The sequence below is a fragment of the Oryctolagus cuniculus genome, chromosome 8 (assembly GCF_051225735.1).
Source record: "Oryctolagus cuniculus isolate XC-2025 breed Fujian yellow rabbit chromosome 8, ASM5122573v1, whole genome shotgun sequence".
In the NCBI taxonomy this organism is placed as follows: Eukaryota; Metazoa; Chordata; class Mammalia; order Lagomorpha; family Leporidae; genus Oryctolagus; species Oryctolagus cuniculus.
This window is the reverse complement of record NC_142874.1, coordinates 25,320,233-25,325,951: the sequence shown is the minus strand read 5'-3', so window position 1 is coordinate 25,325,951 and position 5,719 is coordinate 25,320,233. Positions and strand designations below refer to the sequence as shown.

At 37.8% G+C, this 5,719-nt stretch overlaps 1 pseudogene; it reads right to left on the bottom strand.

Moving 5' to 3' along the window:
- Positions 1 to 2,566: 2,566 nt before the first annotated feature.
- On the bottom strand, positions 2,567 to 2,962 carry LOC149124934 (ras-related protein Rab-33B pseudogene; annotated as a pseudogene).
- Between the last annotated feature and the right edge of the window lie 2,757 nt (positions 2,963 to 5,719).

Here is a 5,719-nt window from a genome sequence, read left to right as displayed (position 1 = left end):
TTCTGCTGTTTCCTCCCCTACTCTTCCTTGAACCTGCAGTATCTCCACTTTTATTAAACTATCTCTCCCCAGACTATCAGTGTGCTCCCTTCCTATTCCGCCATCTTGCCAGAAATCCTCAAGACTTAAGTTTTAACTGTTTCATAAATCTTTTGAAGTACCCTTAAATTATATAATATGCAAAAATCCAAGGGAAAAAAGATTGTATGCCCCTAAGCAAATGAAGGACATAAGACAATTGCTTTGTGGCAAAGCTGTTTTATTGAACTTCATGGGGAAAATGTAACAATGACACTATTCCACAACAAACGTAACTTCCGTTGAGACTTCATGAGGAAACATCTATCAACAACGTACTTTCCATAAAGCATTGTAATCAGCACATCAGGCTCTGGGGTCGTTTCCTTTGGTGTTCTCAAATTAACTGACTTTTCCAAAACACATCTGATATTTTCAACTAAAGGTCACAGATAAAATAAATTCATATATATATATATATATATATGTACATAAACTGTGCAATTATGTGCTCAAAAAAATTAAATAGGCATGTCCCACCATTTTGGAAGTGATTTCTCAACAATCAATGAGGTGTTTCATAAATATTTTGGAATATACCTAAAAGCTTTATCCCCATGAACTAAGTATGTTCTTTTTAAGAATAAAAAGATACATACAAAAAAATTAAAATAAGTTTTTACAAATGAGATACAAATATTTTTAAATTAATAAATATTAAAGTGAAAAAATAACTCCTCTTGCATAACTGTAAAGAATACTATTAACTTCTTAGAAAAAGAAAGTTGATTTATTTTTTTAAAATCATGGTAACAATACTGAAAAAAACATAAGTATGCTTCTAAAGTCTGTAAACTTTCTTCTCCACTTTAGAAAATGTTTTGAAAAACAACATTCCCTTCTTTAGAAAAACTATTATACCTTTCATATTTACTACAGCAGTCATTGTTGGACTATAAAAATAGTTACAAACCAATGTTAATTTAGATAAAAGTAAACAATTTTTACTTTTTAATTCTGGCATGATTAAGAAAAATGGGTTTCTCTCCCTAGATGCATGTTAAGCCAATACAAACTCTAATATTTAAAACTAATTGTTTCTTATAATTATTAGTGTCAGGTGAGCTTGTTTAATAGAATTACCTGGTTTTTCTAATGAAGTGTTCCAGTCAAGACCACGATAATGCCAGAACAAGATCCCTAAACTAGATTAGATTAAATGTTTAGCTGGTTTCCCACGTTGTGAAAATACACTAAGTACAATCATCTTTTGGCTTCATTTCCTCTGAAATGATCAAGGAGAGCCATCTGTCAGAACTGGGAAGGTGCACACCTCAGTGAAAGACATGGCTTACATTCCATTTATGTAAATAGCTTCACAGCAAGTGTGCTATTTTCTATGTGCAAAGTCTTCAATTCACAATGAAAGTATATAGGGTGAAAAAAACTTGGAAATATGCTTCCCATTACCAAGGAACAGACAAGATATTTTTCAATATCTAATTTATTTCCCATACCAAGGAGGAATAGCTCGTTGTGGCCACAAAATTTAAACACTTTAAAAAAAATCAATATAACACAATAATATTACAGAAACACATGTCAACTCATAGTAATCAGGCACACCCTCAGAGCTATAATCCAACTAGAAGTTGATTTGTTAATTTAGCATCTAATCATTAAATTGATTGGGGAAGAGGAGAGAATGAGATACAGGACTTGAAATTACTAAAACCTAAAAATAAGCTCCCCTGTGGTAGCCAGGAGCCAGGTTCATGTTGACCTCTCCTCCAAATCACAACTCCTCCAAATACTCCCAATTTGTTCTCCTCACTTAAAGACACCAAAACAAAATACAAAGCATCTTTCCTTGCCACTTCATCTGGCTTAAAATCTGACTTATACTTGCATATTTTACTAGAACTTAGTAAAGATAATAATTTATTCTTTTGAAAATAATGATTTTTATAGATCTGATCTGATCAATTAGAACTGTCAAGCTTCTAGAACCAGTAGAAAAGTCATTCCTTATGGACTGAGACACAGAAAATATTCTATGCCTTCTTCTCCCCACTAGACCAAAGTCTTGACTCCATAATAACATACCGAAATACCTTGATAAAACAAAGAAGGAACTCAGGGAAGAGGCAAATACGAATTTCTATCCTAAAAGAACACTTCCCAAGGAAGGTAACAGTAGGTGTGTACTAACTTCTTACTTTTTTTTTTCAGTCCCAGGAACACAGAATGAGCAGGTACTGATTCTTAAAATCCCACCATGCTCTCATTTGAAGCTTCCTTCACTGGACTTCCAAAGAAAAAATATTCTGATTCAACTCATCATTTCAATGACATCTGAAACCAACTTTTTCCTTGTGTTGTCACAGTGACAAACTTCTTAAGTAGATACAAAATAAAAAGCATGACAATGATGTATACTAAAGTGTCAGGATGAGCCATTATATTTGAGAGTTAATCTTACGATTATCACTGTCATACTTCAAAAGTATTTCTTTAAGTCAAAATTGGTAGTATAATCAAGAGATATTTAGCACCAGCACGTCATTGCAGGCTTTGGTTCAGGCTTCAGGATAATTCCATTATCAGGGGGTTGACTAAGCATTAATGGTTTATGGCTCTTAAGCTTATGAGCCAAGGTCATAAATATAGCTTCCACATGATCATTGTCATTGGGGTTTTTAGCAGAAGTTTCAAGCAAAGGCATACTGTGTATATCGGCAAACTTTTGTGCCAAGTCTGTGGGAACCTGAATGGCACTTCTCAAGTCACATTTGTTTCCCACAAGGATCCGTGGTATGTCATTGGCTAGCAAATGCTGCTTGCATTCCTCTATCCAAGATGGCAGGCTGTGGAAACTGGCCATGTTTGTCATGTCATACACGAAGACAACAGCGTGGACATTCCTGTAGTAGTGCTGCACCATGCTCTTTCTGAATCGCTCTTGTCCTGCTGTGTCCCATAACTGGATCTGAAAATGAAATTTTTTTTAAAAAAAGAGGAAAACTGAAACTTTTATTCCAATTATACAGATTGAGACATTGAATTACCTTTGTATGAGCCTCAGTACTTCTTCACTTATACTTTGTTCTGTTCCCTTCTATAGAACTGTCTTTGTCAGTGCTGCCTATGGGATATGCATACTAGTCTCATTATTGTTAAATTGTAAAACAAGGGCCAGAAAAAGTATTTCAATTTACTAAGTGTCAGTAAATCAAGTTTGTTTGGATAAAACTATACTTCCAAAACTTATTTTAAGATGTTAACAGAAAATATATACATATATCAGGTTCTTGCAATACCTTAAGCGCTTAATTCCTATAAATTTGGTTACTAAATGTTACTCTACCTTTCAGTAGTATAATCTAAAATATTAGATGTAGGAAAGATTGTCATAGTTATGAGGCCCAGCCTCCAAATACACACACACACACACACACACACACACACACTATTCCAATGTCTCCTAGTAGAAATATGGGGAATTTGAGGAATAAAGATAAATATAACTCATCATATTTAGAATTATCCACTAGATAATTATCCAACCTTTGTTTAATTTCTTAAAAATAAAAGTTGAATCATGAGCAGTTCTGTCAGAGTGGGAAAGACTAGAGACAGATTTGCTTAGATAACTTTAAACTGAAAGGCTTATGCTATCTACAGATGTTCAACATAGTAACTGGATGCCTAACCTGGTGCCTCCTCATACAACAGTACAAAGTAGATGGAAATTCAGGGGGATACTGAAGATAGCCCAAAAAGTAGATGTAAGATTTGAGGTTGGCCGGTGCCGCGGCTCACTAGGCTAATCCTCCGCCTTGCGGCGCTGGCACACCGGGTTCTAGTCCCAGTTGGGGCGCCGGATTCTGTCCCGGTTGCCCCTCTTCCAGGCCAGCTCTCTGCTGTGGCCAGGGAGTGCAGTGGAGGATGGCCCAAGTACTTGGGCCCTGTACCCCATGGGAGATCAGGATAAGTACCTGGCTCCTGCCATCGGCAAAAGAAGACCTTTCTCTCTGTCTCTCTCTCTCTCTCACTGTCCACTCTGCCTGTCAAAAAAAAAAAATTTTTTTGAGGTTGTCAGAACATGCCCATGGGGGCAGCTTTGTGGCACTGAGAGTCAAGCCACCATGTGGGATGCCTGCATCCCATACTGAAATCCTGGTTCAAGTCCTGGCTACTCTGCTTCTGATCCAGCTTCCTGCTAACATGCCTGGGGAAACAGCAGATGAATTCCTTGAATTCCTGCCATTCACTTGCGAGATCCAGATAGATTCCCTGGCTCCTTGCTTTGGCCTGGCCCAGCCCTGGCTATTTGTGGACATTTGGGGAGTAAAGCAGTGGGTGGAAGATCAATCTTTCCATTTCTCCCTTTCTTTCTTTCATTGCTTTTCTTTTCTTTTTTTTTTTAAGATTTATTTTTATTTATTTGAAAGACAGAGTTACAGAGAGAGAGAGAGGTCTTCCATCTGCTGGTTCACTCCCCAAATGGCTGCAACAGCCAGAGCTGAGCTGATCCAAAGTCAGGAGCCAGGAGCTTCTTCTGGGTCTTCCACGTGGGTGCAGGGGCCCAAGGACTTGGGCCATTTTCCACTGCTTTCCCAGGCCATAGCAGAGAGCTGGATTGGAAGAGGAGCAGCTGGGATTCGAACCAGCGCCCATATGGGATGCCAGTGCTTCAGGCCAGGACTTTAACCTGCTGTGTCACAGCACTGGCCCCTTTCTTTGCCTTTCTAATAAACAAATAAATCTTTAAGAATGAGGCAAGATACTTACCTCTAATCACATACTAAAATTTTAAATGGCTCAAAGACCTAAATGTAGCAGCTAAAATTTTAAAGGTCTTTAGAGAAAACACAGGGTAAATCTTTGTGACTTTGGATTAGCAACAGTTTTTTAGATATGATGCTTACAGCATAAGCAGCCAAAGAAAAAATAGATAAATTGGACTTCATCAAAATTTAAAATGTTTTGGGTCAGCGCTATGGCATAGCAGGTAAAGCCGCTGCCTGCAGTGCCAGCATCCTATATGGGTGCTGGCTCGAGTCCTGGCTGCTCCACTTCCGATCCCAGTCTCTGCTATGGCCTAGGAAAGCAGTAGAAGGTGGCCCAAGCCTTTGAGCCCTGCATCCACGTGGGAGACCCAGAAGAAGCTCCTTGTTCCTAGCTTCCGATCAGCGGAGCTTCAGCCACTGTGGCCAATTGGGGAGTAAACCAGTGGATGGAGGACATCTTTCTCTCTCTGCCTCTCCTTCTCTCTCTCTGTAACTCTGACTTTCAAATAAATAAATAAATAAATAAATAAATAAATATTTCTTTAAAAATTTAAAATGTTTATGTTTCAAAGGTCAGTACCAAAAAAGTGAAAATACAACTCACAGGATGGAAGGAAATATATGCAAATAAAATGTATCTGGTACGGGTCCAGAGCCTTACAACTCAGTTAAAAGACAGCCCAGTTTAAAAACTGGTAAAAAAAGATCCAAATCACACTCTCTGAATATCTATAAATGGTCAGATAACACATGAAACGGACATCATCAATCATCAGGGAAATGCACACCAAAACCTCAACAAAATACCACTTCACATGTACCAGAATAGCTCCAATAAAAAAGACAGACAATAGTAAGTGTGGTCAAAGATGCAGAAAAACTGGAACGCCCAAGCTTTGCTGGAGAGA